The following is an 18,961-nucleotide window of genomic DNA, read 5'->3' on the forward strand; positions in this document are numbered from 1 at the left end:
GTCGATATCAGAGATTAGAGCGACTGTCAACAATTATTCGTTTTTAATTGGATGCTCTCAACTGTCAGTCAAAAAACAGCTCGTTGCCGCATACCTTACGAACTAGAGCTTGTTGCACCTTCCTGCGGGCATCACTGCGTACCAACAGACAACAGAGCAAATGTGCATGTTTATCTTCACTCGAACAGGTACTTTAATAATTTGCATTCCAGGTGAACACGTGGAAGAAATGTGAAATATCTATCTATCTATCTATCTATCTATCTATCTATCTATCTATCTATCTATCTATCTATCTATCTATCTATCTATCTATCTATATATCTATCTATCTATCTATCTATCTATCTACATAAACATTTGATCAAGTTTGTGCTGGATATGAAATGGAGTCAGTTTTAGGCTACATCTGGAGAGTATTGTTACAATATTTTCTAAGTTGCTTGCTCAGTCGCTTTGGTGTATTTCTCGAATCATCCCTAATATTTGCAAAGAGGTATATGCATTTCTCAAAACAATTCATACAAGCAGCACCACATAATGGATTACATGCAAAAGCCTGTAACTTACTCAATTTCTTTAGTTCATCTAGTGAGTAGTATTTTTGTCAATGAAAATATCAGTGCAATCAGAATGTAAGTCCTTGTGTCATTGCTCACAAACAAGATAGTCAAAAGTCTTAGTCTTAGTCATGTTGTCAATATAACAATGCACTCTGTTAGTATTAGCTAATGTAAACAAGCAACAGTTTGGATGAAAGTTACAGTAAAATGCAGAAAGCTGCACTACTTCTGAATATTTTCATTTCAAAAGTACAAATTTACACACTATTATTGGTGGGGTATTGATTGAAAGAGACTGGATAGGATTCACAGTACTCTCTCGTTATATTATAGAAAATGAAAATAAATATGAAATTAGATACAAAATTAGAAAGGCAAACACAGGAAACCCACCTCAGCCATTGTAAGCCATGATTGACAACATGGTCCACAATAGTGGCCCTCATTTCATCTGATATGCTCCTCCTTGGCTTCTTCTGCCTTTTCCTCTGATTTGCCTCTGTAGAGTCTGTACCCTTCCACCGTGTATCCTTACTCCTATTCTTCCTCTCAACTGTTGATCCTGATCATTTCCTGGATGTTCATCCATTGTCAGAATGTGTAACTCTTCTGTTGTGCTCTGTCTATATGCTTTTCAATTGAAGGTTCACAAGATGCATCTTGAACTGGTTTATAATTGATCTACATTCTCTTCATTATAGTGAAAGTCAAGATTCACCTCCACATTTCATGGTAAATTTACAAAAAGTCTAATAGGAATGTGTAAAAAATATGCTTGACAATTTATGACAAATAGATCAAGCTTTTTTTGCATTGAATTGCTTATATGATGAACTAATGACTAGATATTTTGAGTGGTGAGGCCAAGAGAACTATATAATACATTTTGAGCAATATGACATTAGCAACTGATAATGTAGGAAACCAGAGACAAATATACATAATCATTTGCATGAATGTACCAAAGCAATTGCAACTTGTTCAAAAGAATGAGAAACTGCTTTTATAATGTGCACAAGTGACTAGATGATGTGGAAGTTGAGTTTTAAGAACTTCATTTCTGATCTGAGAAATGCACCAAAGCTTAACATTTTCTAGACTGTAAGTGCAATCACAATTAAATTAAATGTCTGCAAAATAGCCTATTGTAACTTGCCCAAATCTTTTTTTTTTTTTTTAGATACAGGTTTTAAAAGTAGGTGAAGTTTTACTGGAAAAGTCAAGTAGTACACAGAAAAAAGACTTATGCACATGTGTATGTTTACAATTCGTTTATTTTTGTAGCAATGTGTTACATGTAAATGGAAAAATTGCATGTCCAAGTTATAAAGTCAACATTTACCAATTTAGCACAAAGTAACTTGTCAGTTTTGACCAAAAAAGTACAAATTTGTTGACAGTTGTACTTACTCATTTGCAGACATGTGCCAAAACCCACGCATTAAGAAATTCAAATCTGGTTTGAACAAGAAGCTAATTGTTTAGAGATCTGAATCTCAATTAAGAATTGATCCAAAGCAAACGAGAAAAAACTGTAATACAATACCAGGTGACCTTGTCTTCTTTTACATCCAATACCCAACGCTCAATTCCAATGACAATATTGACAACTCAACAATTGCTGATTAGCAAATAGTTTTCTTCTGAGACACAACATTATATTGTTGTTTTATTCCCTTAGTTTTTTTTTAAATGGTCTCGTCCTGTGCTTCCTTTTGATCACTTTGCCCTTGGATCTCTTTGGCCATTTAGCATCACATCAGAAAGGGTGTAATTGTTTGCTGTATTCACCTTCACGCATATTCTGGGTCACTCTAAAAGAACATCAGCAGACATGTCATGCACGTCCCTCCTGGTGTCCTCCCACTCCAGACTCTCCTCCACCGATGAGGAAATATGGTGTCCAGCACTGTACTGGCAGGTGTCAGTATGAAATGTTGTTCTGATAGGAAAACAGAAGGTATCTGGTTTACAGTCTCTTGCAGTTTCCCAGAGATGGGCAGCATTTGGTTAACAGTTGGTTCTCACTGTGGGCTTCTGTCACAGTCAGTTAAAGTGCGTTGATTTGCCCTGCCAGTCACCCTACTGCTGCACACATGCTATTCCTGAAGTTGATCAGAATTAGGAGACCACATATGATACTGTGAACTCTTACTGTGATGTTCAGTTCTTCCTTTATGGATTTTTCTTTGGTATGCTTAGGAAAAAAAAAACTGTACTTGCAGATAATATTTGAATGAAAACACACTTAAGTACACTTTGTATGCTTTGTAATAATGTCAAATAAAAAGTACTTTATTTTAAATAATTACATCATTCTTTAAATTATACTTAGTTCAATGTGTTGACACATGAAAAATTACATATTAAGATGTGTGAAAGTCTATCTTAAAGATTCTGTCATTAATTACTCACCCTCAGAAAGTTAGTAAGGACATTGGTAAAATAGTCCATGTGACATCAGTGTTTCAACCTTAATTTTATGAAGCTAATTCTTTTTGTGCTCATGGTTGCGGTACCATATATTTTATAATAAATAATTTTTTAATATATTTTTTAAATACATTATTTTTATAATACATTTAATTGCAAATAACATGCAGTTATGTGTTTGAAAACATTACATTTAGTTTGCACTGGAGTGTATTATTTTAAAGGAAATTATTTTCCGTAATAAGTATATATTTTTTCAAATGGGTAGGCCACACAGACTAGTGTAACGTTATCCAGCTAGATATCTATTTATATATTGTTTTAGGCTAGTGTTGAAAGTAATGTAGTCTTTCTAAAACCATGCTATCTGTAATTTGATGCTAGTTCCAGTTTGTAAACAGATTTGGCATGCTGTTCAAGAGGGCTCGAGCTTGAGACTTGACTCGAGAACTAAAGTCCTGCCAAATTATTTAATAAATGAAATTAGTAACGAGCGGACAAAAATAAGGCATGAGATGAAATTGTGGAGGGATGCCAGAAGAACTGTCTTTGTATTGAGGTAAGCATCTGTTTATTTGCTCTTCCAGCATTAAGTTTAAAATAATCGAAGTTAATGGCAATAAAATCGAAATGCTCTTGAGGGTCTCAAACTTGACCTTTAGCCTCCACGGCCTGGTCAACTGCAAGCTCCATCCTTGCATCAAACAGATACAAAAGGTCCTTAATTCTGTAGGTGGAAAAGGTTTTATTAGATTATTAAGATTTTTTTTTTTAATGGTTCTTTTAAAAATACTTACTAAAAAGTGCTTTGAGGAAATGATAATGGTTCTTTTATGGCATTGCTGCAAAACCCTCTTTTTGGAAACCCTCTTATTGTAGTTCTGATGAGCCCATCCCAATGTCCCAAGGTGCTGCTATTCATGGAAATGCCATAAACACTGTAATATAAACAACTGATAATACATCATTCCCAAACCTATAGCACATTGCCACCTCAGCTTTGTTTTTACACACACAGCCCCATTTAATCTTCATCCATTTTTTGGCATGATGGAGAACAACAGTTTAACAGTTTAAATGACCTTTCCGCTTGTTTCAAAGGGCACCCTCCCCACACCCTCTACCTCGATTTCTTTGCAGACAGCCCACCATTGTAGAGAAAACAAATTAATTAGAGTTTGCAGAGCTGGAATCTTTTTGTAGCCAGCTAATCAACAGTGGTAATAATTAAGCAAAGAAGGGAGGACGTGTGCATTTACACAGAGGTGACGCAAGCTGGATAAATGGGAAAGGTATCATGGAGCAACAGAGCATCAAATCAGGCTAGTGTGGTGCTGTCTCAGAATTATCTGACCTCAATTCCCCTTCCCCACACATCCTGACCTTTAAAGGAGAGAGACGCTGTATTTACTTTTTATATCAGAGGCCTTTTAATCAAATTAGGACAAATGTCTGCCTCTGACCCTCTTTGCTGAGGTCACGATTTGCCATTTTGTTTATCCTGTGACATAAAGTTTAGCTCAGAAGATGAGTCTACATGATGATGGTTAAAAATTATGTACATTTGTAACACTATACTTTGTGTTTTTTTTTTACCTTGGCCTTAAATTACACAATACTAGAAACTCAGTGTTTCTAATTTTCTAATCTGATTGAGGGAAAATCTTTATTTTCATCAATGTATACAATGTCCCTTTCAGTCGGTCACGTTCGACGTTACGTCAGAAAGAGACTGAAGAATGGGGTCTGGCTAGAGAGCCCAATCACCTTCGAGTGGTAACAAAACGAGCCAATGGTACTGTACACAGTGTACCTTGGTCTGCGGGATTTGCATCGCAAACTCTGGACTGCTGTGTGGGTATATAAGGAGCAGCGCAAGCAACTCACATTCAAACTTTCACCTCGGAGCCGAGCACTTCTTCTGCTGGCTGCGAGTCAGCTGGTGTTGGTGTGATGGCATGATTCATTTGTTTGTCAAGAGCTTCCTGCCTTCAGCTCCCGCGTTCCTCTGAGCGTTTCAGCACCTCTGAAAGAGTTTTCTAAAAGAGTTTTTGGGTTGTGTTTGTGTCTTTTTAAAGGTGTTAAGATCAAGACTTGATTACCTTAAAAGGTATAGAGTCCCCTCTGCCACACCCCGATCTAGCTCCTCTTTTCGTAAGAGGGCTACTTCGGCTGATGGCCAGGCTGATCTGAGGATTATTGTGTGGGCTTCCCTGATGAGCCAGCCTCCACGGGCCACACCCCCTTCACAAATGCCGCAGCTGGTTGAGTTTGCGGAAGAGTTTGCTGGACCCTCTCATCAGGATCCTGGAAACACAGTCGGGGCTCAGGAGAAAGACCAAATGTCGATTGTTGCTTCACAAAGCAGGCTTGAGTCCTATGGAAATGAGGATTCGGCCGCGTTGCCTCCCTCGGGAGCGCCAGCGTTGCCCGAGTCTGATCCCGAGCTGATGGCCATGCTTTCCCAGGCAGATGAGAGCATGTGGAATCCTGTCCCGAGTGCTCTAGATTGGATGATTGATTCCTGGGGGCTGCACGCGCTGATCATCAGCGCCCCTCCTCCAGTTCCTTTCTTCCCAGGGGTGCTCCAGGAAGTGACCAGTTCATGGAAGGCACCTTTAACTGCCTGAAACCGTTCTGCTGCTTCCTCCTCCTTCATTGCCCTTGATGGCGGAGCAGCCAAAGGGTAATGCTGGGGTACCCCCAGTGGAGCATTCTGTTGCAATGCAGTTAATCAAGTCCTCAGGGCGCCTCCATATGGCATGGTGGTCCCAAGCTTCCCTCCAACGCCTGTAAGTTCTCATCAATGCTTGTGGCCAAGGGTTACAACGCTTCTGCCATGCACGCCATTGCCATACATCAGGTCTACCAGGGCAAGGTGCTCAAGAAGCTGCACGGGGGCAGTGCTGACCCAGATGTTTTGCAGGAGGTGCGCACGAAGGTCACTGCATGCTCCTTGTGTCAGGTGATGTCCACTTTGGTGGTCCAGGAGTGCCACATATGTCTTAATTTGACAGACATGAGGGAGTCTAAATGGACTCAGCTCCTCAACTCCCCGGTCTCCCATCAACACGGTGGAGTATTTTTGCCAGCAGTTCTCTGCCACCCAGAAGCAGTCTGAGGCCATCAAGCATATTCTGTCCCAGCGGCCCACTACTGCCTCCATACTGCCTCTGGGTCAGCCTGCTCTTTGCCAAGGGCACCCCCCGTGGTCTTGTCGACTCCTGCCTGGCCGCAACAGCAGCCTCTACCTCGGCTGCAGCGAGGAGAAGGGCGGCGCAGACCGTCTTTGCCCCCAAACCTGCAAAGCGGAATTCCTGTTGGGGATGTCAGCTCTTTGAGACATGGTAAAAGGACCACTCCTTCCCCTGGAGGAGGGCCGGGTGTGAATCCTGTGTTCTCATTTTCATTTTGTTCCACCACTTGCCCCACAGCAACTGATACCCAAACCTTCATTAAGAGCTGTTTCCTCTACCTCTGGGTCCCAAGAGATCTTGGACGACAGTTAGCGACGTGCTTCCTCAGCACTCTTTTGTTCCACTCTCCCCTTGCCAGTTTCCATGAAGAGCCGGCTCGAGAACGCAGTGCCTTCTCACGCCCTCTTTGCCAGCTCTCGGAATCAGATGAGTGCATGCACTCCTTCCCTGCTTAGGGAGGCTATGCCTCCCATGCCGGGGGCCATCTGTTCCGCCTCGCTGCCCTACTGTGGGTACGTCTGTAGTTCCCTTGACCCTGCTGGATCAGTTTCTGGGAGCCTGGCTAGAGCTCCCCAGCCTCTGGCTGCTCTCGTGGAACGAGGTGTCCAGAACCTAAACTACCTGGTGCTAAGATACCTCGCCCATCTGGGTCTTTTGGTCAACTGGGAAAAGAAGCTAACTCTCCCCTGTGCAGAGGATCTCTTTTGTCAGTATGGAAATAGACTCGGTTGCCATGTTTGCGGAGCATATGAACGAGCGTGTCAATTCAAGGGCAAGAGAAGAGTTCCACTGAAACTATTTCAGAGGCTCCTTGGGCATATGGCATCCACAGAATATGGCATGGCATTAGTGCACGCTGAGTGAGTATCCCTCCAGCCTGCCCCTGAACCTTCACCTCGTGGTTGGACCTCTCATTTCTACGGGCTGGCGTTCCCCTAGAACCAGTGTCCAGACATGTTCTCTGGGGTGCCATGTGCAATGGATATGCTGCGTCAGGCTCCTGGACAGGACCACGACTTCAGTGGCATATCAATTGCCTTGAGTTGCTAGCAGTACAGCTTGTTCTTCACCGCTTCATGGCTCTGCTAAGGGACAATGATGTTGTGGGCTGTATGTACAACACTGTAACCATAGTGTACATCCATCGTCAGGACGGTCAACGCTCCCATCGCATGTCGCAACTCACCATCTTCTCTTGTGGAGTCAGAAGCATCTGAGGTCGCTTCATGCCATTCACATCCTGGGCAGGCTCAATCATGCAGCCAACAAGCTTTCACATCAGCAGTCATGCCCGGGGAATGGAGACTCCACCCTCAGTCAGTTCAGCTGATTTTGGAAGGCTTCAGAAATACTCAGGTAGATCTGTATGTCTCTCCAGAGAGAATCCCCACTACCTACCCACTATTCTTTTGGGAATTCATAGAAAAAATGCTGTGGACTTCTTTTGTTATGAGTGTGAAATCGATCATAAACATTGCATTTGTTGTTGTTTTCTGCCATTAGTTCACCAGTTTACCAAACTACATTGCTTCCACTTCTGAGAACCTTGGGAACATAAAAATTTGCCCAGTAATAAATATTTACAAATTTCTTCTATTTTTACAATTAGATTATATTTGCCACAATCAAATCATTGAAGGTTAATATTTAACAACACTAATAATATTGAATAATTTAAAATAAACAAATAAAAACTAGTTGAATTTAAAGCAACTGATTTTATTTTTAGTGATTTTATTCTTCATATAATTTATTTAGGTAAAATAATAATCAGCCATAATATGAGAATAATTATCGGTTTATCGGTATCGTCCAGAATAAAAAAAAAGTGCATTCCTATATAATAGTCCTGCTTAACTTTAGCAGTCACCACCGATTAGGATTAAAATGTTCATGTGCATAACTATTTGAAAAATAATGTTACACTAAAGATTAAACTTATATTTAGAAATAATACACTGGGCAGAATCACTGAATGTTGTGGACCACAACAGCACATCTCAAGTTTAATTTCCTGCAAACACATCCTTCTCGACTCTGGCTAGAGCGATTAATGAAGTTCACTGTGTGAGGTGGATGGCTACAACCTGTAAGCTGTCATATATGCCAAAACCCATGACCTGATTCACACTGACAAGCAAGTTTTGAGAGTCCATGCTGACATTCAGACTTTACACAGAGTTAACCAGTCTTGAGCATCTCTCATGGCATCTAAGAGAAGACCTGACGCCTGAGTCACTGGGGTTAATGGCCTGAGGTCTTTCTGAGGCTTTTCCATAGTTAACAAGAAAAATCTCAATGACACAAAAAGTATCAGTCTATTTCTGCCGACAGAAAACAACAGAGAAACCTGAGATAAAAAGGTCTGTAGTCCAAACAGTTTGCTCCTATGTTAACATTTGTGTCAGTGTGATCCAAGGACACAAAGGCAGTTCTTCTCAGCTTGTCATGTAGACAGAGAGTCTCCGGCAGTGACATTGATGTTTGATGTTTTGGAGGCCTTTGGCTCATCCGTTTCACATCTGCCATCAGCAATATACTTCCTGACACAAACCATATCTCAGATGTTTGACTCTGCCTCTGAACACACACATCCATTAAGGTGGAGTTTAGCTCATTCACATTATGTTTTGTTAGTCGGTCTGGATAAGAGAATCTGCTAAAAGCTTCAAATGTAAATGTTTACCAGTTTTGATAAACTGAGAGTTTATTTGTGAACAGAAATGGCAGTCAGACACTGCACATTTGATAATGTGCAATATCAAAAATATTGGAGATGTAGAAATACATGAAAAGCAAATCAGCTAAAATGTTATATTTCATTATTATACAATGATCAGCTACTTTCTGTGTTTATTGTTTAGAGTTTAGGTAAGGTTTGGTTTTATTTACGCAATCAGGTCTATAAATGAGTGGTCTTGTACTTTTAAAGAAAAAAAAAGAGTGACTCTTTCTCTGCTGGCTTGTAATAGACAAAAAAGAAATACAGAAATTAAATTAATAGCAATGTAAAATTTAGTTTTTTTTTTTAATGAATCAGTTTTTTTAAATCAGTTGAGTGAATCATTCAAAGATTTGCTTACAAATACGCTCATTTGTTTCTTATCTGGATTAATGTGTGTTTTTCAGTGGGTGAAATGAATGTTTCAATGATTCACTCATGATAACCATCACTTGTCACCACCCAGTGGAGTGTTTAAAATACATAAAAATTACAAATTTATAATAAAATAATAAAATAAATAAACCCTGATCACTAGTGCACAGACTGACCATCTGTATGGAACAAACAAAAACAAATTGAAAGTTATTTTTTTTGTGCATATAAAATATACTAATTAAAATATTAGTTTATATTTTTATTATTATTAAAGTACTTTCAAGATATGAACAGTTCAGCTTTAATGCCGGTTTTGTGATTTCATGTAAAACACAGGCTGAGTTTAGCTGAATGACGGTGCAGGAACCTGCTTTTTCATCTCTCATCCTTGTCAGTCTTCCTTTCGCTTTACCTCGACCCCTCTTTTCATCAGCACATCTTCATACACCTGACACACACTCACTCACACATTCTGCCTCCCTGGATGCGGCAGCCCTGACCTAGTTTCTATAGCAACCGCACCGGTCCTCCAGGGCTAAGAAAAGGCCTGTGACAACCACCTTGCATGTTCCTCTTCTTATTTCATCTGCAGAGAGGCTGGTGAGAACAAAGAGGGAGGGATGGAAAGAGAGAAAGAACAAAACATAGAGTCATCTATCTATGAAATGTCTACTTTTCCATCTTTGATTTCATCATATACGTTACTATAAATATCCTCTCGTTCTCTCTTTCCCACGCCTGCCTCTCTCTTCTTTTCTCATAATGGCTCTATTAAGCATGTAATCTCTCTTGTGAAATATTTCTTATTCCTGTTCCATTTGTACAAAAACAAGCACATTTAGAACCACTTACAACCTAAGATTACAAGAAGTACATTACAATGAATATGATTTAATAAAAATTTATAATTAAATGATGTGCATTTAAATGTTCTTATAAATTATAAGTCATCAAGTAATGTAATACACATACAGCATACATGAGTGTGTGTGCGTGTGTGTGTGTGTATGTGTGTATATATATATAATATATACATTTAAATATACACAGTACAGAACTTTTATTGTGGATGTGATTAATTGTGATTGATTTGACAGCACATATATAAAAAATATTTAAATGATTTTGTTACTGACATAAAGCTGAAATTAAACAAAATATAAATATTATTTTAAAAGGGTAAATATAATTCGGTTAGTTGTCAACATTTCTAAATATCAGTTAATTTGATGCACTGAGAACTTTTTTTTAATTCATTGTGATATTGCTGACTATATTTTTGTGAAATTTACTAGCCATGTCTCAGGGAAAAATGTTTCTAATTTTTTTTTCTTTGTGTATGTGTGTGTTCTACTTAAAATAAGACTACAGTATACTGTAACATTAGTGCCCAAAAACATAGTATCATTATGGTGCCTTATTCAAAACACAGTGTTTCATTCTTAATGAAAACAGAAGCAAAATAAATGACATGAGGGGCTCTGACATCCCTCTAGAGGTGCTACAGGTGTTTTCCTTGCTGCTCCAATAACAGGTGGTGTTTGTTTTTTGTATTTTTCTGTGCATGTATTTAGGTTTGCACAGGCCAGGCCTGACCACAGGCTGACCGAAGATGTGTGTCCATGTCGTGAGGAGGAAGGGAAGGTGCCTCAGATTAACACTTCAAAGGCACAAGAGCCCAGTGTGGAGATTAAAGCCCAGCGTGTATCAAAGCCCCTCAGGTGGCCAACAACACACAGGTGTCCCACACAACAGTGTTTGTGTGTGCGGGTGTCAGGGGTACAGTATTGATAATAATGTGGACAAATGACCACAAAATGTAAGATAATGAAGAGAAATGATAAAAATAAGGACATTTATTTAGTCAGCGCTTGTGTTGCTGTTTTTTTTTTTTTTTTTTTTCCTGCATATAGCCCTATTTCACACAAACATGTCTGGGTTATATTTGAGTTTATTACTCGAAAATCAAAGTTGCAATAACAACAGCAACAATAATAATAATAAAATTACATTACATTTTACCCCCAAATCTACAAAATAAACCATAAGAAATTGTATTTTGCATTTTAGGACTTTTTTAAAATTTGAAATAGTTTTAGTACAGTTTTAGTAACTAACTTTTGAACTTTCTGTTTATCAAATTATATATTAAGTTTAAAATGTTTGAATTAGGTTTAAAAATAAAATAAAATATTAGCAGCACAACTTGTTAACATTGATAACAGTAGGAAATGTTTCTTAAACACCAAATGTAAACAGAATATTAGAATTATTTCTGAAAGATCATGTGACACTGAAGACTGGAGTAATGATGCTGAAAATTCAGCTTTGCATTACAGGAATAAATGGCATTGCCAAAACAGTTATTTAAATTGTAATAATATTTCACAGTACTACTGATTTTGTTGTATTTTTGGTCAAATAAATGCAGTCTTTTTTCAAAAGTGTAAAAATAAAATCACACTGTCCCCAAACTTTTGAACAGTATAATATGAAAGGTGTATATAATGAACATGAATTATCTCATACAAAAAAAAAAAAAAAAAAAAAAATTCAAAGGTACTGTGTTTATGTACCCCATTAACATCATACCTTCTTACTTGCTGAGACAATTAAACACCTAACAATAATTTTCATTGTTAAGTATATATCAAGTGTAATACAGTATCTCCCTTGACTTTCCTAACTTGTTTTTGAACAGACGTTAATCCAAAGGGACCTATACAGAAGACTAATTACAGATACTGCGGTTAAGTGCACTGCAGATCTGAATGATGGCAGAACACCATAACTCGCATCTGTTTCATGAAGAGCTCACATCTTCTCACCCTTCTGTGATCCTTAACCTGTAAAGTGCATCTTACGTTGAAGGGAATATGTGGGATATGTGATGTGCCGAGCGGTTGTAACGATGCATCCTGATGCACAAGCCTTACTGAGGATGTGACTCAACCGTCGAACATCCATCAATTACCCAAGCATCATGCTCTTCTCTTTTAGAGGAATCACCAGCGCTTCTGACCTGAACAATGCTCATTAATGCTCTTCAAATGTGTTTTTTCTTTTTCTGACTTTTTGTCTGTGGCTGAGCGACAGAGAGCATTGTGGGTCGAGTTGACCCACAATGGGGTTTTGCTGTAGTTATGACCCCACTTAACAAAGCTGTGATATGACTGGGACCGTCCACATGAGAGAAATTTTATACAATATCCGGATCAATAATACTCAGTTATTGATTGATAAACCATGGGGGTGGGAGTACAGAGGGATGAAGGGAGAGTGGTAACAAATAGAAACAGACAGACATAAAAAAGAGGAAGAAAAGAGAAAAACTGGGAAAAAGAGAGAAGGCAAAAAGAGAAGACAGATGGGAGGAAGGAAGAGAAATGTCCTGTATTAATTATTCTCACTAGTTTTATTTATAGACTGAATGGTCAAGTGTGTGTGTGTGTGTGTGTGTGTGTGTGTGTGTGTGTGTGTGTGTGTTTTAGAGGGGTTGGAGTGATTGATGATGTGTAGAAGAGGAAAGAGCCGAAATCAACCAGAATCACCAGTTACACTTACTGTATGTGAACAATGCATGATTATTAACAACACACACACACACACACGCACACACACACACAGCAGTCTATTTCAGACAGACTGCACACATCACACAAAGGCTTTCAAATAGACAAAAGAAAAAAACATGCACAGGGAACTTTTATTGAAGTCTGTTATTTTTAACAAACAGTAACCTTGGTGTGAGAAAATGTATGAATAATTATGTTAATTAAATATTTGAGTGTCAACATTTGCTCTTCCATGGTCTGCTTAAGACTTCAGTGGTTTTAGCTGTTTGTCAGTGTTTGTTTGCTGTCTATATTTCATTCTTCCACACTTACCTGTATGTTTGTCCTTCTAAAAGGCTCTCTACCAAAACAAATAAAATAAAATAATAACATTTAAAGGTTAATTGTTTTATTTTATTTTACAGAGTTAACTGGTAAAAACATAATCAAATTGCAAAATACAAAAAATAAAAAATAAAAGTGAAAAAATTACTAGCATAAAAAAACAGATTCAAAAAGTAACTAAAACCCTACTATATATATATATATATATATATATATATATATATATATATGTGTGTGTGTATATGTATATATGTATGTGTATATGTCTATATATATAATGTGTGTATGTATGTATATATATATATATATATATATATATATACATACACACATTATGTATTAACTACATTAAATAATAATAAGTGTTTTTGTGTGTGTGGGTGTGTGTGTGTGTGTGTGTATAGCGAGTACAGCGAGTAAAACTATAACCACAGATGTTTAAACAAATATTTACACTAAATTTCGAAGATCATTTATTTACACTCAATTATTCTACAGCATGTACAACAATTATTTTAAAATCTGATTAAAGTTGCACCAAGATCAATTTAATAATCCAAGGAACAGGTTTGGGAACAGGATTCTGAAGATCGTATCTCTATTCCGATGAAAACAGGCACTGCAATGTACAATGGCCTGAAATATTCCTGGGAAGTTGAAATGCTGGAATTATATGGCAAAAGCACCCTCAATGAAATCTAAATGCAAAAAAAATAAATGTGTGGGGATATAAATAAAAAGGTCACTGTAGTTGTATACTGAGGGAAAGTTGCATGCGTCTTCCAAACCATCCTCTGTCCCATGACTGGCATCAAAAGTGTGTGTAACACAAGCATGAGTAGGTGTTGAAGCATACAGTCGCACCTGTGTGTTTCTGCTCCACTGATTCCACTTTTACTGTGTTTTCATCCGTGTGCTCATGTGTCAGATCAGCTCTGCATGAGCACTGTAGGACAGTGATGTTCTGTCTATGGTTATTACATCATCATCATCATCATCATCATCATGCTCCAAGATGATAGACTACAGTGAGGGATGGAGCGTCTGTCTCGCGAGACTGAAGGTTGCCATGGCAACAGAATACTCCTTATCATTTGAATAGACTGCCATCATGTGGCAAGGGCCTGTATAGATCACAATTAGTAACTCATCTGACTAAAATATCTCAGCAATACAGACGCTATAAAGAGCATATATGACACTACTGAATATATAAATATTTGTGTTCGGTTCCTCCATATGTTGGCACATGTAATTGTTTGAGAAAGATGATATATCTGAGACTGAACATTAGAGGGAGCTAGAGATCAGTTTATTAATGTTAGTTTTTAGGTGGTTATTTGGGTTCATTAAAATGAAATCAAGCATGGCATTTCTTGATCAAATAAACAAGATGAGATAATGAGCAAGTGAATAGTACAAATAAATAAGGTGAACAAGTAAACTGAGTAAATACATGGAGAGATATGAGAAACACATTAAAACTGTAAGTGCCTTTCGTAGTGCAATTGTAAAATATTAATACTGGGACATCGAATTACTATACATATTAAATTCAAAATTGGTACAGTGTGTTATTTGATACAATCGCTGTCACTGACAACAAACCTGAAAAGGTACATCTTCATGCGGCAAGATTATTATGTACAAACACAAATTAGATTTGAGAGTGCAGGGCACAATTTGTAGTAAATAATGTCTAAATTTCTTTCACACAATGCTATTATATGACTTTCTTATGTGCTACATTTATTTGATTAAAAAAGAAAATATTATTAAAATTTTAAATAACTTTTTCTCTATCGAAATATTTTAAAATGTAATTTATTCCTGTGATGTTAAGCTGAATTTTCAGCATCATTATGAAACTCTTTATAAGTGAGTGAGTGAGCGTGCGTATATGTATGTGTGTGTGTTACATAATAATTATGTATTCCTGATAATTTACATAATTAATGGTCTAATATTTTCTTTTAACATCACACCTTCTGTTTCTTGTAATGAAGGACTTTTTGGCTGTATGCAGTCTTGTGATGTCATCAGCCAATCAGGAGGTACATTTCCTGTCACATGACATATATGGATTAGCTAATTGTTTCAAAATCACTTACAAAGACGGAAGGAATGCATATGTCTGGGTAGCCAGGCAAGCAACTACCACTGACATAAATGCAAACATTCTTTCCATGTATTAGTCATCTTAGATTTAAAATATATTTCTATAGTGTCTCCGTAGTTCTTTCAACCCTCAATGGGCATCACTGTAGTGCACACACACCAGTCTGCCGGTCCTGATGGGCACAATCTGCAGCTGTGCTGCTGAACTATGAGTGTATTGTGGAAGCTAAACTCACATTCTGATTGATTGTGGTGAGTATTGAGTGTGGGCTCAGGGCGTGGGCCGTGCACAGAACAAACCGGCTCAATGAGGCTCGCGCACTACACCACAGTTGCCTTGGTGATAGCTCTATGTGACGTCTGTGTGGAAGAGAAGGGACGAGTATGTTTGGACTGAATGCACCACGTGGAGAAGCTCAGAATGAAAGGGAGCGAGGGATGGTACCATGACTGATACCCGGTTGGAGGAGGCTGGCCGTGGCAGAGGGGCAGCTGTCTTACAACCCTCCCTCCCTCCCTCCCTCCCTCCCTCAGATGCACAGACACACCGGTGGAGCGGTGCCAGGACGGCCGCCCGCAGGCCTGCTGAAGTGTGTGTCTTTGTAATGAGTCTCTTCAAACATTTGGATTATTAGTAGTGCATTTGTCTGTGTGTTTGGGCTTATTCCAGGCCTTCTCCATCTCAGAGCAGACCTCTTCGCCCCAAAATCACACGCCTTGAGGAGCTGCTCGCTATGTGAAGCACTGAGTGTGTCACTCTCTGCTCATCCACGTCTTTCTTTTCCCTCCTCTCCATCGGGTCTCCATATGGAGCATTGTGTGTGGGGCTCGGGCTGCACCCCTTCCTGTCACTCACACGCTCACATTCAGATTCACAGCCTCAGGGCTGTCAGAGCACTGTTAGGGCACCAAAGCGGATTATAATAGAATAATGTCTGTGAAGAGGGTTAAATACAGATGCCTTCACGAGACACTGAGACAAGCGAAAACAGCACATGACATCAGTGACAAAGACACTGGATTTATAGGCACCCGCACAAGGATTATTAATATGCTCAGCATTGCAAAACATTTGCTTTGGTGGGCCTAACAAATGCATTGGCTAAGAAGTGTGTTTGTGCTATATTTGTTTTAAAAATCTCTCTCTTTAAATATGTTTATATTTGTAAACACACACACACACACACACATATTATGTACAACATTTATTATTATTGTTACTATTATTATTATTGTTGTTTTTTGTTGTTTTATATGACCACTCTGTGACATTCATATACCTTTTAATTGTGGTACTACTGAACAGTAAAATAAATAAATAATAATAATATTATACAGTAAATCTATTTTATAAATCTATAAGAATAAAAAAAATCACACAATGTGCAGCTTTTATTTTTTTATTTTATTATTATTATTATTATTATTATTATTATTTATTAATTGTTATTAACTTTATTTGTTTGTTTGTTTGGACTTATTTTACATGAATATCCCACTCTGAGACATTTATTTTTCATTGTGGTACATATTTGACAGTAAAACCTATTTATAAAAAAGTTATCAAAAAACAATATTAAAATAAAAAACACTATAAAAATTAAATTAAATTAAATTAATAAAAAATTAAATTAAATTAAATTAATACAATTTAAAAAGGTATTATCAACTTGTAGGCCATCTCGGGCATTTATACATTTGTGATTTATATATGTTGCAAGCAAGCAATGAATGAATGAATGAATGACTGAATGAATGAATGGTCATTTTCTAGCAGGGGTCATCTCTCACTCTCTTTTCCTTGTCCCACACCTTCTTCCAGTAAGCCAAAGACAGCTGTCCTGAGAAAATTAGGACAACAACTGAGGTGATCACTAACAACAACCAGACAATAAATACTGAGGTGACAGAAGAGAGTGATGAAACAGATAAGATAAACAAGTGAAAAGGGAACACAGACTGGTCGAACAAGAGGTAAAAAAGGTGGGAAAAGACAGTATTGATCTAAACAAGCCATAAAGAACTGCCTCTCTGTTCGTCCGCTCTCATTCTCCTTCATTCACTGACTGCTTCAGGGTCAGGAGGACACATTACACTTGGCTTTTAAGCTCTGACCTTTAAGAAACTCGTATCTCCTCTTTCAGGTCGTACCGGCTGAGTCTGTATGTTTATATCAACTCTACATCTGTGTTATGCAGTCAGCCTCAATTAACTTGAGAGATATTAATGACCGTATTATTAGGACTCATTAAATAGAAGCTGAATTTGGTACTGTGTGTGATATTAGCAGAGATAATTCGATTTAAACTGTCCATGTGCAGATGAGAGGAAGAGGAAAGATGCCGTTTCCTCTTTTGCTGTAGAATATGATCCTTGTAATCTCATATGTCTCTTCTAGAATGTCAGAAAAAAAATCAGAAAACACATTGTGACAGACGATCAGTTTAAGTCATATTTATATTTATATTTTATTCATAAATACTGACTGGTTTGACAGTGACATCTAATAAACTCTCAGCATGTAAAATCATAAATGAATGCCATTTTAAGAACGGACTCTTTTGTCCTTTCTGAGATGATGACAATGATTGGGAAGTGATTATTTGCTAAAGAGATTAAAAATACAAAATGAATATGAATTTAAGTTCTGAGGAAAGGTGCATGTATGATCTTCTATCCTTGCAAAGTTAAACAGCCTGATGGGAGACAAGTAAAATAAAAAAAATCATTTTAGGAGAAACATCTCAAACAAAGTTGATATTTAAATGAAGCACACTATAACTGTGTCTCCTGAATCACGAGCAATACAATTTTCCTAAGCGAACTGAGTGCTTCTGGTATGTATTTCTGCATATTTGTGTGTTTTCTCATTATGGTTGAACACGCTTAATGGAGAGGGACAAGCACATAGAGAGTGTGCAATCTTCCTGATATCACTTCTCAGTTCTCTGGTTTTATCCTCTGTGCTTTTATGCCTCTATGTAGCCATCGTTCCATCCTCAGATCTGATGGAGAGATGCATCTAAAGCGCTTCAAATGGCTATGTTTTTGCGAAGCAACATCAAACACAATTTTCTCATAGCTTCCAGCTGTATAAAAGACCTCCCACAGTCATCATGACTTGGGTTTTTCATAGGCCCGGCCAATTCTAGCACGGCAGGGGAGAGCCGTTTTTTCCCCAGAGAGAAGTGAAAGTGAAAAAAAGAGGTTGTGAATACTGTGCTGAAAAACTCCATTCTCACACACAAACTGCGTCATGCAACTCCAGTTATAATTAGTTTTATATACATAATGCACTGCATATTCATTTAAACAGCATTGCAGGCCCCCTGCACTTAAAAATAAAAAATAAAAAAATAAATAAATTAATTAAATTCAAGGTGGTGCAGAGTCCATTGGTCTAGAAATAAATTCAACAAAATATTCCCTGATTTTTTACCCAACATGCCTTGACTGCATTTTTGGAGGAAAGTTTTAATGTATTTTGCTGTTATTTTTTCTTTTCCGATTGACCCCAACTCTGTAACAGCATTGTTTGGCATTTTGCCAGAATCTGTTCAGTTAAACATATTGCAGGCTGATGGCGTAGCCTTGGTAATTCGACTTATTCTAATGAATGGGAAGTCAGCAGCTCCCCCTCTTCATCGACAA

General features: G+C 37.9%; 1 long non-coding RNA gene across 2 annotated transcripts; it reads left to right on the forward strand.

Moving 5' to 3' along the window:
* The first annotated feature begins 102 nt into the window (after positions 1-102).
* LOC113120276 (uncharacterized) lies at positions 103-13,080 on the forward strand. Of its 2 annotated transcripts, none has more exons than XR_003294568.1 (3): positions 103-188; positions 10,868-11,032; positions 11,995-13,080. It is a non-coding gene; the product is annotated as an uncharacterized LOC113120276 (long non-coding RNA). The 2 variants fall into 2 exon arrangements; XR_003294569.1 differs by having other exon boundaries at positions 10,868-11,014.
* The last annotated feature ends 5,881 nt before the right edge of the window (positions 13,081-18,961 follow it).

This window comes from Carassius auratus, chromosome 19 (genome assembly GCF_003368295.1).
Source record: "Carassius auratus strain Wakin chromosome 19, ASM336829v1, whole genome shotgun sequence".
NCBI classification, from domain to species: domain Eukaryota; kingdom Metazoa; phylum Chordata; class Actinopteri; order Cypriniformes; family Cyprinidae; genus Carassius; species Carassius auratus.